The following is a 16147-nucleotide window of genomic DNA, read 5'->3' on the forward strand; positions in this document are numbered from 1 at the left end:
AGAGCATGTATCTTGGTTGCGGGCACATCCCCAGTAGGAGGTATGCAGGAGGCAGCTGATCGATGTTTCTCTCTCATCGATGTTTCTAACTCTATCCCTCTCCCTTCCTCTCTGTGAAAAATCAAATATATTTTAAAAAAAGAATAAATCTGAGAAATGTACAGTGAAAAGTACAAAACATTATAAGACAAAAAAAAAAAGCAGTTTCTCTATAATGTTGAAGAGTTTTAAAAAGCTATTGCATAATTCTTCAAAAATTATACATGTAATGGTTCAAACTTTAAAGGCGACAGCCAGTCTCCCACCCCTGTTCCCCAGCCACCCATTTTTTTCTTCCCCAAGGCCACTGCTATCACCATTCCCTTTTCAGAAATATTTTGGGCATACACATGGGGACACTATGCATACTGTCCTGTACCTTGCTTTTCCACTTAATATGTCTCAGAGATCCTTTGTGTGGCCCAATCAGAGCCCAGTTGACAAAAGTTGTTTTTATATTTTCTTGTGCTGCAAATAGGCTGGTATAGCTGTGGGGTGCATTCTTAGTGGTATTGCTGGGTCAAGAGATAGCTCATCTTCAATTTTGTTATTACCTCCATGGAAACTGTTCACTTAGCCTCCCTTCACTTAGCCGTGAATGAAAATGGCCACTCACCAGGATCTTGTTAAGCCAGACTGGGACTCACGAGGAAGGCCTGGGCCTGGTAGAAGGGGAGAGACCAGCCATTACGAATAGAGCAAACCTTCTTTTGTTGAAGCCCAGTGACCGAAGCCCAGTGAAAGGTGTGAAGTCACTTGAATTCTGAACTCTTCCCACTGTGGGTCCTGGACTCTGTCCTTTGGACGGAATGGAAGTGGAACCTCATTCTTGCATTTAAGGAGCTTAACATCTAACTGGGAGGACCAGCATGACTTTCAAAATAATAAGATGAACAGGAATCCTTATAATCATGAGAGTGTGGTGGAGAGTCAGGGGGAGAGGTCGGCCATGGACTAGTCTGGGGACACTGCACGGAGAGCCTTGAAGGGGGGGCGAAATTTGGGGGTTTGAAGTGGCGTGTGTGGCTGCTGCTGCCAGGAGCAACCCCCTGCCACCACTGTGCCTTCACTGTCCTTTTCAAATGGTATCTCCGCTCAGAAGATTACCTAATGTTCACATCACGTCTCGAGCCCCTTCCAGACTGCGCTCACTGCCCTGCAGCCGGCACACCTGGCCCACTGTTTGGACTCCTGCCCGATTTACCTGGTCTTCGTTCAGAGATGTAGCTACTCTCTTCCACGTCAGAGTGTCAACAAGGGCAGAAGTTCTAACCCACTGAGCCCACTGAGTCATGGCACAGCCTTTCAGGAGTAGGCCCTCCACGCGGGTTTGCGGAGCTGAAGGGCATGTGTCCTGATTACAGTGAAATTTGCACAAGAGGAGGCTGAAGATCTGGGTTCTAGTTCTGGCTACTCCATTTTTTACTGGTGTGGCCTTGTGCGTGTCACAGTCTCTTGGGCTTCTAGTTAGTATCGTGAGAATTAATGGGTATAATGAGTGCAAAGCCCACTTGTAAGATATGTGACAGGTGCTTTTTTGACTCTTGAGGAGTAGTGGAAAGCAGGTTTGACCAGGTAGGATGGGATCTGATCATGGTGGCCTCAGAAACTCTACAGAGGGATTCAGCTGGGTGTGAGAAAGTTTGAACGAGGAAGTACCGTTGTGAAAACAGTGTCAGGTCAAAGGAAGATTTGCCCAGATGTGATATAAAGAAAGTGGTTGGGGGAGTGGGCAATGAAGGCGAGAAGAAGAGACTTTGTTCTCTGAGCAGCCATTCCAGTGGGAGACAGAGATTCCAAGGTTATAAGCCTGAGTGACCAGATCAATAGCATCACTAACAAACAAGTGGGGAAGAGCTCCAATACTTCACCTACTGCGTTAGAGGTGACGGAGCAACGTTCCAGTGGCAGACAGTGAGATGGGTCAGGTGATGGGAGAAGGGGAGGAAGCATTGGAGCCAGGAGAATGAATGAGCTGTCCAAGGGCAGTGTAGAGAGACACAGATGTTGGGGCTGAGCCAGGTGAATGCTCTCAGTTAAAGGGCAGGAGGAATGAGAAAGCCAGCAAAGGGAACAGGTCCCACATCTTCCATCGTCTAAATGGCGAGGCCCATGTAAGTGGCCCTGGATGCTCCAGCTCTCAGAGAGTTCTCTTTTTGCTTTTGCTGGATAGACCTGACCCTTGATTTGTGTGTCCTTAAAAGGCAAGCCCAATTCTTTTTGGAATTTTGTACAATACTTAGTGTTCTCAGATAATGAAAATGTTATTACAGAAAAAAGATCGGTGCCTCCCAGGGACTCCTGATTTTGTTAAAATGATACCTTTCTCTAAATAAATGATGGCTCACTAATTAAAAACAGTCACTGGATTCTTTTTTAAAATAAAGTCATCCCAGTGGGATGATAAGATTTTCTCGGAGGCTCGCACGGGTGCCTGCCTCTGCTCTTGGGAATCCGGACGAGGCAAACAGGAGTGCAGGGCCTCATCCGTCCTTCCCAGCTCTCAGCTCTGACCATGCCTGACTCAGGACTGGGCTGGCAGTTCTCCTGCCTGCATAGGAGCTAAGGGTATGTAACGTGATGTGGCTGCGATAGTTAACACAAGCTGGCCTCAGCTAGAGGGCTGTAGAGCTAGGAACAAGAGAAGGCGAGCCATGTAAAGAGGGTGGGGTTATTACTTTGTTCCTGGTCTCTGGGCTCCTGAACTCTATTCCAGAAGAGCCAAAAAGTGGAGGACTGACCAGCTAGTTTAGCTGCGTGTTTTGAGTCTGTGAGGGTGCTCAGCGAGACGGATGCTTGAGCAGGTTCAGTGAGCAACTTGGTTGAGGTCACCTTGGCTGATGGAGGAAGGGCACCTGCTCTCCTGTGGAAAAGACAAGAAATGGCTTTCATGTCACTGCTAGGGTAGCGCTCAGTGTGGCAGGCGGGTCTCTGATTGGATGAGCCCAGCCCTGGAGCAGCATCTGTGGAGATGCTGAGCCAGACAAGTGGTTATTGCTGCAGCAGGAAGATGAAAAGGTTGCTAGGGGAAGGCAAAGGAGGCAGGAAGTTAAGTGTTATGTCCCCTACAAAATGTAGCAGCCACGGCCCCCTCCATCTGTGCAGATTACAGAGAGGGGATTCTTGTCGAATGCTAGCTGACAATGCAATTACATTTTGGGTCTAGTTTTACCCTCGATGGATGCTTTTACTGGACTGGAACTTAAATGTCAGTCACCTGACCTTCTCGTGGCTCAGTTCTTTTAATTAAAAGATGCTTCTAAGCACCATCCAGTAGTGGGCTCTTTATTATTTATCAAGCATTTTCCTCCCAGCAGTTAGTGAAAGGTCAGTGGCTTCAAGGGATGCTTTGTTTTTGGTGAGCAGCTCAGATGAAAAAGATAGACAATCAATTCCCGCTCCCTCCTGTTTGCTCTGGGGCAGGACCCTGTGCAACAGTCATTGTGGCATTTAGGACCGCAGGCTTCTGAAACATGCAGAAAAGTGCACGGGCATCCCTTGCTACTGAACATTTCTCCAAAAGTAAACACCAGGTCGTGATTATGGTTAATAATGAGGTATTGATTGTTTGAAAATGTCAGGGCCTGGGCCGTGGGCCCCAGCACCACTAGATGGCGCTGCATTATCACGCTGTTCAACTACAATAATTTTATTTCTTTGCCTCGGGGTACCTCGTCTTTCAAGGTTGGCGAATGTCCTTGTAAAATAATGTTCCGGCTGAGACTTAGGAAACTGAGGTCCTGGAGTGTGTGGGATAGGGTAGAGATGGGAGCGGTTAGGCGGCTGCAGGACAAATGACAAAGGCCTGGGGGCCAGCGGGGAGGGGAACCAGCCCTGTTTGCATCACAATACGAGCTGGAGAGGACGGCGCTAACTGTGCCGAGCCCCTGGAGACTGCCCTGAGCAGTGTTTTCTTACCTTCCCCCGGCACTGACACACATCTGCGAATTTGCTGTGCAGGGCGGAGGGAGGGAGGCAGGGCGGAATAGTGGAAAAAACCCAGGCCTTGGAGAGAAACCCCGATCGATTGCTTTGTCTTGTGACATTAGGTGAGTGAGTGAAGAACTTGAGCCTCAATTTCCTTATCTGTAAAACCGGAACACCAACATCTACCTCACCAAGTTGTCTTAGGGACTCAGTGAGAACATGAGCAAAGTTCTTGGCACAAGTCAGTCTTTGCTCTCAGTGCTTGGAAGGGGTTCAGCAACTGTTGATACCCACGGGGTGGGGGCGAGTGTGCACTGGGTTAAAACAGAGAAGAAAGGAAAACTGGCTCTGTGTACCTTTTTAGCAGTCACTAGTTTAACCACTTATCCTTTCTCATCCCCGCCCCACAAGTAGTTGCTTTCTCCATTATCTTCCTCCAACCTTCTAGCACCAAAACAATCAATCAATCAATTTTTTTTTTTAAAAGACAAAAGAGGAAACTAAAGAACATCCTGGGAACTTGTTCATTATTGGAACTTACAATGCTGCTAGCTTTCACTGAAAAATTTGCTTTTATTTAGTTACTAGAGGCCCGGTGCACGACATTTGTGCACTGCGCGGGGGGGGGGGGGGTCCCCTCAGCCTGGCCTGTGCCCTCTTGCAGTCTGGGACCCGTGGGGGATGTCTATCTGCCGGCTTAAGCCTGTTCCCCGGGGTCCTTAGCGCTGCCACGGAGACAGGAGAGGCTCCCGCCACTGCCGCTGCACTCACCAGCTGTGAGCCCAGCTTCTGGCTGAGCAGCTCCCCCTGTGGGAGTGCACTGACCACCAGGGGGCAGCTCTTGCATTGAGCATCTGCCCCCTGGTGGTCAGTGTGCGTCATAGCGACCGGTCGTTCAGCTGTTCAGTTGATTTGCTTATTGGGGTTTTATTATATAGGACAGGATTTCTTAGGCAGATTGTGTGTGTGTGTGTGTAGAAACCAATCTATATATACAATAGAGAAATATGCTAATTAACTGAATCACCATAATGGGGGTGGGGTGGCAGGGGCCTCCATGCGCCTGCGCTGGGGGAGGGCCTGATTAACAGCGGCCCCGGCTGCTGTGGGGCCCGGGGAGCGAGGCAGGGCCGGACCTGCGACTCGAGGGTGGGCGGTGCTGCGCGATTTCGAATTGTGCACTGGGCTCCAAGTGTCTTCATAACATTCCTTCTGTCTCTTTCTTCCTCATTGATGCTCTTCCTGCTCTCCTTATGGTAAACTTATCTCCTTTCTTCTTCCGCCCTGCACCCCAGATTGTGGAGAGGAGAGAGAGGGTCACTACCTAGAGGCCCAATAAAGAAAATGGGTCCAACCTCAGAGACATTGTTCCTGGAACCCCGCAGCTGCTCAGCAGTTGGGGCAGGAGTTTCTGGAACTCCCTCTGGTCCTCCTCGTGAGGGGTGGGTGGGTGGGAGAGCGGTCTGGAGGGCCAGAAGGATCTGTTCATGGCCTTCTCGCTGTCCTGTGCACTCTCACTCCAGTTGACCCTGGTCTGTCTGCAGGTGGACTGTGGACCCCCCTGCCTCTGATCACATGGGAGGCTCCCACCCTAAGCATGCTCAGGCTTATCTCCTGAGTACTAACATGGAGAGAGGAACATCCTGAACTTGATCCCTAGCTTCCCCTGACTCCTGCCGAGTGAAGTAACAGCCCCGCTCCAGCTCAGCAGCGGGCCACAGCCTCCTCGCCCTTCAGCCTGACTTCCCACTGGAACCACACCCCTGCCCTGGCCTCTATGTCACTGATTCACCAAGGCTTCTAGCTCCCTAAGGGTATAATTCAGGGACAATGGCTGGGTTTCCACTGCTGCTGGGTCGTCCTTTGAGGATCCCATAGGCTGGTCCTCCTTTTCAGCCTGGGGAAAGGGAGGGCTCCACACCGGTGTCTGGCACGCCTCGGTGAGTGTGCCTGAGTCCTGTCTCCTGGTTTCCCTGTCCAGTCATACTCTGCCTCTTGTTAGAACAAGAAAATTCCAGTTTAAATCCTAAGGTAAAGCTTGTCTTTGCCAACCCTGCCACATCCCTAACCTTCTTACTTTTGGATGTGAGAGAGGAGAAAGGGCGGTGGGAGACAGGCCAGATGGGTAGAAGGGGTCTGGGAACCTGAGCTGCAGACAGACACAGGGCACCAGAATGTTCTACAGCCCTGCACATGCTAGCGGTGTCTTGCCTGGCTTTCTGGGCAACCAGTTAACCTCCAATACAGCGTGTTCTCAAGATCACAACTGCTTATTCCTTCCCTTTTGATGACTGCAGTGTCTAGACTGGCTTCTTAAGCACTTTGAATACCCGTAAAGTCAAGAAGTTCAAATTTAGGAAAAATCTCATCTGCAGGACTTAGTTCCCGTGAGCTGCTGGCCACTTATGATGAATATTAATGAAAGACAGATGATAGATGCTTATTGCTCAGCTGACACGCATTGCTAAACCCCAAAGGGGTTAATTTAAGAGCTAAAGGACTCAAGTATACTTTACTGGCACGTTGAAGAGAATAAAACTTCCAGGGTATAATCAAGATTTCTTATATACAAGAACACAAGGACCCATGGGCAATGTCTGCATTTAAGGAAAAAAAAAAAGCTACCACCATTGCTTACTGACCTAAAAAATAGCTCATTTAGCTGCTAACTGAAGTAGGCAATGGATGGAACAGTAGATGGAGCCCTGGATGAGGCTCCTGGAGACCCTGGTCCCCGCTCACCCACTAATTGGCTTTGTGACTTGGTTGTCATAACACCTTTCTAGCCATTTGTAACCTAAGGGGATTGAACTACAAGACCTCAGAGGTCCTATTCTTTGTGTCCACAGGTTCAAGAAGAGTGAAAGGGTATGGAGAGCAAGCACATTCCAAGACTTATTTAAAATCTCTCCACTTTTAAAATGTTGATAGTGGAACCACTTGTAAAAGTAGAGCAAATAAACTGATCCTCCAGATGTTCTGATGTTCTTCATTTAGACTTAACCATTATTAATGTTTTGCTGCTCATCTGTATTTTTTCTGAAGGATTTTAAAGCAGGTGTAGCCCACCCAAGGCTTCAACCTGCTTCTCTGAAGAATAAGACCTTTTCTTACATCAACATAATACCATTAGAAAGCTTAACAAAATGGTAATGAACAGTAATTATGTGATATCACCTAATAACCAGTCCATATTCAAATTTCCCCAAAGTCCCCTAAACAGGCTCTCCACATCTTCCTGCCGCAGGCCTGTCCCTGGGGCTGACCACTGTTAACCATGTCAGTCTTTAGTGCTTCTGGTGATCACCTTCACACAAATAATCCCCACTTATACCACCATGCTTGTTTTACCAACTGCAGTCATTGTCTCTTGGCTTTCTGCTAAGGTAGATGAGGATTTAGCTAATTTAGATTCTCTCTCCCACTCTAGTTCCTCTGTGTAGTAATACTTATTGAGGTTCTGTTTTGGGCTGGATTGTGTCACCCTCAAAAGATATGCTGAAGTTCTAATTGAATGTGACCTTATTTGGCAATAGGGTCTTTGTAGATGTAATCAAGTTAAGATGAGGTCACACTGGATTAGCCTGGGCCCCTAATCCAGTAACTAGAGTCCTTAGAAAGAGAGACAGATTTGGAAACACACACACACACACACACACACACACACAAAGATGGAAGACAGCCACGTGAAGACAGAGGCAGAGATTGGAGTCATCCAACCACAGTCATCTCCCTTTATCTGTGGGATATGTTCTAAATCCCCAGAGGATGCCTGAAACCAAGGATATTATCAAACCCTCTCTGTGCTGTTTTTTTCCTATACATACAGACCTATGGCAAAGTTTAGCTTATAAATTAGGCACACTAAAAGATGAACAACAGCTACTAATAATAAACAACAATCCTATATAATAAAAGCCCAGCAACCAAAACGGCGGAACGACTAGAATGACCGGAGACCAGAACTACCAGCCCCTCACCCAGGCTGGCCCCACCCCCCAGCGGGGACCCCCCACCCTGATTGGGGGTGGGGCCAGCCTGCAAACCTCTCATAGCCCCTCGCCCTGGCCAGCCCCTCCCCGCAGTGGGGACCCCCATCCTGACCCGGGGCCCCCATCAGGTCAGGCAAGCTGGCCCTCACCCATGCACCAGGCCTCTATCCTATATAATAAAAGGGAAATATGCAAATTGACCCTAACAGCGAACAACCAGAATGACCGCTGGACCAGTCACTATGAGGCACATTGACCACCTCTTGGTCCCTTTTCCTGGCCGGCAGGCTCCGACTGCCTGATGGTGAACAGGGAACCAGGGTTGGGTGGCGGGAGATATGGGTGGCGCCAGGCCAAGGCCCCACCCCGCCAGTCGCCTCACACACAGAGGGCGACCCGTGGCGGGGCTGGGTCAGCGAGTGGGTGGGAACAGCCAATCTCTCAGTCTCTTCTCCTGGCTGTCAGGCATCGATCACCCGATGGCGAATGGGGAACCGGGGGTGGGTGGTGGCAGTGGGCAGGGCTGATGCGGGCAGCTGGGAAAGATGGCCCTGATCACAGGCCAGGCTTAGGGACTGTACCCTTGCATGAATTTTGTGCGCCAGGCCTCTAGTTATACTATAATAAAAGTGACGTGAATGTAGCATTATTAAGTAAAACAAAGGTTACCCGAACACAATCACTGCGATGCCGAGACAGTGGACCTGATAACATGGATTCCAGACTTCTGGCCTCCAGAACTGTGAAGGAATAAATTACTCGATTTGTGGCGATTGGTTATGGCAGCCCTAGGGAGCTAGTATGGTTCCTCTGGAACATTGCTGTGAGGGAAAAACTCAGTTTTCTACCTTCCTCTATAGGAATAATCCAAGCTTCCCTGCTGTGTGTTTCTCCCCTGTGAGTCTCCTTTACTACTCACATACAGCACTTTCCTTGCAGTCACCAGATGTGTGGGGATTTCCCCCCACAACAAGCAAATTTCTGTGACACCAGCTGGGTATCTTATAATTTAATTCAGTTCTGACACCATCTATCCAGAGATCCTGCAGATTAAGGGCTCAGCCCCACAAGACTGCTCCCCCCCTCCCACCCCCAGATATGCACAGACACACTGTAGATGCCACTTGGAAGTCAAGGGCATCACTGGTGCTTCTGACCTGCAGGCTATAGGTCAGGGGTTCCACTGACACCCTCCCTAGGTTCAGTTAATTTGCTGGAGCAGCTCACAGCACTCAGTTAATCTGTTTTCACTGCTGTATAGTATTCCACTGTAAGACTAGATAGATATTAGGTGGTGTTTAAAAGCATGGCCCTGGGGCCAGACTACCAGGGTGCAAACTCTAGCTCTGCCACTGACTACTAGTTCTGTGATGTTGGGCATATTACTTAACCTCTCTCTGCCTCAGTTTCCTCATATCCAAAATGGGGCTAATGATAGCTAATGAAGATCAAATAATTTAGTAGCCATAAAGCATTTAAAACATGCCCAGTGCATTGTTATACAGTCAGAGAGCCAGCTATCATTGTTATATATTTACTAGAGCTGTGGCCGCCAACCTTTTGTGACCACTGCTCCAAAGGTTTCCTTAAACCAGCGGCCGCCAACCTTTCGGACTTCACAGACCACCAGTTGGCGACCGCTGAACTAGAGGCCCAGTGCAGGAATTCGTGCATGGGTGGGGTTTGGCTGACTGGCCCCAATGGGGGCCGATCGGGCCAGGCCAGTGGGTGGAAGGGGCGGGGCAGGGGACACGGGAGGTTGGTGGAAAGCGGGACCGAAGCGGGATGGTGGAACAGGTGAGCGGGTGGCGCCAGGCTAAGGTGGGTGTGAGCGAGGGCCCTGAACTGCCCTGCCAGCCACCATCTGTGGGTCAACCAGCGGGGCGATCAGCGAGCGGGTGGTGCCAGGTCAAGGTAGGTGTGAGTGGGGGCCCCGATCGCCCCGCCGGTTGCTCCACAGATCAGCCCTGATCGCCAGCCAGGCCAAGAGACCCTACCTGTGCATAAATTTCGTGCACCAGACCTCTAGTACATACATAAAAATTAGGGCCCCACAGGATGAAGAACACAATACACAAGGTCTGCCTGCTACCAGCCCTAGACCTACAGCTTTCCTGGCTCTTGGGATTTGTTAAAGTTGCTGTCCGTCGTGCCTGGCATTTGCAGAATGCTTCCTACGTGATAGGTGCTCTACTTACATGACCTTGTGCAATTTCACAGCAAGCCCACGGAATAGGGTTATTCCTAGAACAGGCAGTCAGATGGCAGAAGTCTCTTGCTGTTGACCAGGGCCTCCTACAGGGCTGCCATGTGAGGCAGCGCGGCCTGCACATTGCACAACTCTAGGAGGTACCGTCTGCACAGACCACAATGCAACGGCGCCCCTTGGGGTTGTGCGGTGCAGTGGTCCTGGCCTTCTGCTAAGTCAGAGCCAAAAGAAAAATGCTTTCTGCCTATTTGACAGGCTGAGAGGGGTGGACTCCACTACCCACTGCGGGCCTTTCTGCTCTGGATTTATAGGCCTTTCTTAAGGTCATGGTTCTTCATATTTTAAAAGGCTATTGGCACGGGAGCCCTCCCACCTACATAAACATTTGTTTAGGGAGGGAGAGCCCAGCATGGCCCCGCGGGCTGACACCAGCCATGTAAGGGCACCGACTCAGCTGCTGCTCATGGCTTTCCCCGTGGCCACCGCAGACTTATTGAGCAATATATTACGAGTGCGCCTCACTCTGATGATGTGTTATGGATAAATCATTAAGGAGGCAGCTCACTGCGGTGATGTATTGGTGTAATAGATCATCAGAGTGAAGTCTTCTGCCGACATACGGGCTGGCTCAAAGGGTGGTGTCATTCAGGGAAGAATTAGCCCAGCAGCAGATCTGGCTTAATTACAGGATAAAAGGCCTGTGAATGATAGGCTGAAGGCTGCGGCACCAGCATTTTGATTCCTGATGTAAAAATATAATTGGGCTTCCTGAGAGAATTTTTGATTATTTTCAAACAGCCTTCTGCTTTATCCCAACAGCACGACCTGCCCCGTGGCTGCGGGGCTATCTTATATCGGGGAGGATCTCCAGGCCTGGTCCACATCTGAGTTATTGTCCTCCTTCCAATTTGTAGGTCACAGAATGAGTTAAAAGGAGAGAAACCCAGGAGGCCTGCCTTTAAGTTCTTCAGAATGATGTCCTTAGCAGCCAGACCATTGGAATGGAGTGATTTATTCAAATCATCATTAAGGGGGGGATGGTTCTCGTCTAGGTCCGCGTGCATGTGTGGAGAAGAGGGGGCAGTCTGGTGAACATGTGTGCGTGTGTCTGAGGCCATCAGCATCTTAGGGACAATAATAATCATCCTGTTTATCAGACGCTTAACATTGTGCTAAAGGCTCTGCATGTATTATTTAGCCCCATTGAATCCATACGACACCATTGTGAGACAGGCATTATTATTATTATTGTCATTTTCCAGCTGAGAAAACCAGCCAGGAGCTGGCATGATTGGCCAGGTTGTACAGCCGCTCTTGGCAGAGCCAGTGAGCCTGATGCTGGGGTGACTCTTATGATCTTCCCTTCCCACCTCTAGGTCCCCCCTTCGTTTGAGGACCCTAACCCAGCCTTCTGTGAACTGCAGACCTCAGTGGGCACAGTTAAAGATACGTTTGCTGAAAAATCTATTATTTTGTCTTAAGACACATAAATCAAACTTCGAGTATTAGTAGGCTCCCAAATTTGGTCTGAGTCGATTATTTCTTGAGAAACTTGTAGGATGAGACCTCTTAGCAATGACAGGCTAAACTCTTTGAACCAACTCTCCTACTGGAAACAACTATAAAAGCTGCATAAAATGTTTTTTGAAATCTTCTAAAATAGTATGAAATTGCTGACAAGACAGTAAGAAATGACTAGGTCAACAGGGGAAAGAATAGGAACCAGAGAGGGGAATGACCAGAGGCTGCTTTGGTCCCGAGCGCTACTGAGCCCAAGCTGTTCAGCCCGCTGGGAAGAGGAGGCAGAATGGAAGCCAGGAGCCAGCCCAGGGAGGGAGGTCCTCGCTACAGTCAGCGGGGGCCCCGGGGCTATATCCTCAGAAGAGGGTGGCCTGGAAGTGGAGCAGCCTTCATGCAGAATTACAGCCCAGGTTCTGCTGACCCCGCCTGTCCTGGTGCAGGACACAGCAGGCTCTGGACTTGGGTTAGGGCGGGCCCAGGCTGGTATGGCTCCATTAGGGAAGCACATCTCTGAGCACAGGTGCTTTTACATTAGGCCTCAGATTATTCCTATAAATAAAATAAATAAAACTCTAGGGCAGGGAGATTTATTTTTTTAATCAGAGGAGCTGTGATCTCAAGAGGGGGTAAAGTTTCCAATGTTTTTTCTCTCTCTGTTCTCCCACCCCTTGGTCCTGGACATGGGCACTGTTCTGAGAAGTGTGCAGCAGACTTGGGGCAAATATTTTTAAATAACATATTGAACAAAGGATTTATATCCAGAATATGTAAAGAACTTTCAAAACACAACAGTAAGAAAACAACCCAACTTGAAAATGCACAAGAGACTTGAACAAGTCATGAAAAAGGATATATGCAGATGGCAAAAAAGTATATGAAAAAATGTTTGAAGTCATTAGCCATTAGAATAATGGTCTTCATTTTATAGAGAAAGCATTCAGTCTTCTACCACGAAGCATCATGTTAGATGGAAGTATTTTGTAGATACTCTTTACAAGTTGAGGAGGTTTCCTTCTATTTTTCTGAGAGTGTTTTTTAAAATCATGAATAGGCGTTGAATTTCATCACTTTTTTGTGTCAGTTGGTGTTATCCTCTGATTTTTTCTTTATTTTGTTAATATGAAAAATTATATTGATAATTTTTTAAATATTGAACCAGTCTTACACTCCTATAATAAATCTCTCTTGGTCATGGTGGCTAAGTCTTTTCATACAATGTTTAATTATCTTTGCCATTATTCTTAAATGTTTCTAACCTATATTCATGAGGGATAGTGGTCTTTAGTTTTCTTTTTTGCAATGTGTTTGTCCTTATGACAATACCACACAATCTTGTTTGGCATAAGGACAGACAAGCACATTACAAAAAATGAAAAATAAAAAAAGCCCTGTAACTTCCTAGTAAGTTTTGAAATTAAAAAAATGTGAGTTCTTTAACTTTGTTGTTTTCAAGATTTATTTTAGATATTTTGGGGCCCTTGAATTTCCATATGAAATTAGAATCAGCTTTTCAATTTCTGAAAGAACAGTAATTGGAATTTAGATAGGTATTGTGTTGAATCTGCAGGGTCACTTGTTTTTGTAAGGCCCATAAATTCAGAATGATTTTTAGATTTTGAAATTTTTGAAATGCTATTAGAAGAAGAACAGTATTTTATGTCAAGTGAAAATTATATACAATTCAAATTTCCAAGTGTATAAAGTGTTATTGGAACAGAAACAAAACAAAACAAAACAAAAAAAACACCTGAATGATAGTCAACAATAACCAGGCACACAAGGAAACCCACTCCAGGAGTGAAAACCAGCAAAAGCAGGCAACAGAACGGGATCTACAGAGACTTAAGATATTGAAACCATCAGACCACAAACAATAAATGGCATTTCTTTCTTATTATGTTTAAATTTAAAAAAAAAAAAAAGCTTGAAGCTATCTGCAGAGAACAGAAAACAATAAAAAAGAAGCTGCTCTTCATCCGCTCTCATTGGCTGCCCTAAAAAGCCTGGGATCCAGCCATACCTTAGTGGACCCCAGGGACATCTTGAAGGCATTTCCCAAGCGGAAGAAAATCCATGCCAATCCATCATTAAAAGCACTTGCAGAGATTCCCAAGAGGGAAGGCAGAGAAGAAGCAAGAGTGGCTGAGTTCCCTGAGGGCCCATGTTGTGCCCACTGTCATCGGGCGAGCCCAGGCAGAACTCTTTGAGAAGCATATTGTCCAACATGGTGGCCAAATAGATTCTGCTCAGGCCCCAGGGGTCACCCACATGGTGGTGAATGATGGACTGGACTGTGAGCGAGCCCTCTGCCCCCTTAGACTGCCCTCGGGTGCTCAGCAGGAAAAGTCAGCCTGGCTGAGCTTGTGCCTGCAGGAGAGAAGGCTAGTGGACACACCAGGATTCAGCATCTTCATACCACAGCTCAGTAAGGCGGACCAGGACTCTTCAAATGGAGCCTGTGCTGCTCTGCTCAGGACAACCTACCCCCACTAGACCTGTATCTCCTCCCCAGAGGACAGAAGAAGCTCCAAACACCCAAGCCCCACCTGGCTCTGATGATGAAACCAGTGATGGGAAAGAGACCCAAGTTAGCGCAGCTGATTTGGAAGCCCTGATCAGTGGCCACTGCCCCATCCCCCCTAAGGGAGATGGTGAGCCTAGCCCAGCCCCTGAGGGTCTGGATAAGTGGGTCTGTGCACAGCCTTCGAGGCAAAAGGTGACCAACCACAACAGCCACATCACAGAAAAGCTGGAAGTGCTGGCCAAAGCCTCCAATGTTCAGGGAGAGGAGTGGAGGGCCCGTGGCTATGCCAAGGCCACCAATGCCCTTAGGAGCTTCTACAAGCCTGTCACCTCCTACCAGGAAGCTAGAGTGTCCCTGGGATTGGGAAACGGATGGCCGAGAAGACTGTAGCGACCCTAGAAAGTGGACATCACCGGAAGCTGGACCACATCAGTGACAGCATGCCTGTCTGGGAACTCTTCTCTAATATTTGGGGAGCTGGAACCCAAACTGTCCAGCTTTCTGGAGCTTAGAAAAGATCCGCAACCAGGCCTCCCCGACTACCCAGCAGGCCATCGGCCTGAAGCATTACCATGACTTTCTGGAATGCATGCCCAGGGAGGAGGCTACCGAGATTGAGCAGACAAGTCCGGGAATCAGCTCAGGCCTTTAACCCTGGGCCGTTGTGTGTGGCGTTCCTACCGATGGGGAAAAGCAACCTGTGGTGATGTGGACGTGCGGTCACTCACCCGGATGGCCAGTCTCACCAGGGCTTCCTGGACAGCCTGTGGCAGCGAGGGCTCCTGATGACTTGGTGAGCCAGGAGGAAAATAGTCAGCAGCAGAAGTACCTGGGTGTGTGCCAGCTCCCAGGACCAGGGCTGGGTTATTCCTGGTACGGCACCGACGACTGGACCATCACTGTCCTCTACAGCGAGTTTGCGTGCGCCCTGCTCTACTTCACCGGCTCTGCCCACTTCAACCTGCTCCATGCGGGCTCCGGCCAGACCATGGGCATGAGCTTGCCCTCAGCACAGCTGTGGTGTGGGACACCCGAGGTCTCAAGGTGGGGCCTGGCCGAGTGCTTCCCACCCCCACTGAGAAGGATGTCTTCAGGCTCCTAGGCCTCCCCTACGGAGAACCAGCTGAGCAGGACTGGTGCCCTGGTTGAGGCGGAGGGGGCACCCACTGGACCAGCTGGCCATCCGGTACTCACCGCTTCAATCACAGCTCCCTGGGCCCGAGGAAAAGGGCCAGCCTGGCTCCCAGGGTCTGCCAGGGTCTGCCCCGACAAGAGCAGACTGCGCGCCCTTCTCCTACTCAGCTGCTCTTGGTAGAGGTTTGCACGTGACCCATTGCCTCTCACTTTAAGCAGGAACAGGTGGCTGGTATAAAGCTAGTTTCCTGTGCTGAAGGCCCAGGCATCCCCTTTCTCTACCCTGATGAGGGTCTAGCTCAGTGGTCGGCAAACTCATTAGTCAACAGAGCCAAATATCAACAGTACAATGACTGAAATTTCTTTTGAGAGCCAGATTTTTTAAACTTAAACTAGATAGGTAGGTACATTGTTATTAACTTAATTAGGGTACTCCTAAGGCTTAGGAAGAGCCACATTCAAGGGGCCAAAGAGCCACATGTGGCTCGCAAGCCGCAGTTTGCCGACCACTGGTCTAGCTGCTGGGGGTGGGATGGGGCTGCGGGGGGAGAGGCAAGTAGCTCTGGCCCAGCATTACCCAAGATCCTTTGGAGCAGGAGAATGAACCACTCCGTGTATTCCCTCTACCCACCCCACTTCCTGTGCAGCTCGACGTGTTGGGAGAGGGTGCCTCAGGCTCTGTGAGGACAGCATTGGAAGACCCAGGAGCCTAGTAAAGTGCATTTCACATTCAACCTGCCTGGGGTCTGTGAGCTGCTGTAGCCCCTGCCTGCCTTCTTCCACCCAAGTGGGCATGGAGAG

At 49.0% G+C, this 16147-nt stretch overlaps 1 pseudogene; it reads left to right on the forward strand.

Annotated features, from left to right (window-relative positions):
- Positions 1–9743: 9743 nt before the first annotated feature.
- LOC118671447 lies at positions 9744–15361 on the forward strand (annotated as a pseudogene).
- Positions 15362–16147: the final 786 nt, after the last annotated feature.

The sequence above is a fragment of the Myotis myotis genome, unplaced genomic scaffold (genome assembly GCF_014108235.1).
Source record: "Myotis myotis isolate mMyoMyo1 unplaced genomic scaffold, mMyoMyo1.p scaffold_m19_p_17, whole genome shotgun sequence".
Taxonomy (NCBI): Eukaryota; Metazoa; Chordata; class Mammalia; order Chiroptera; family Vespertilionidae; genus Myotis; species Myotis myotis.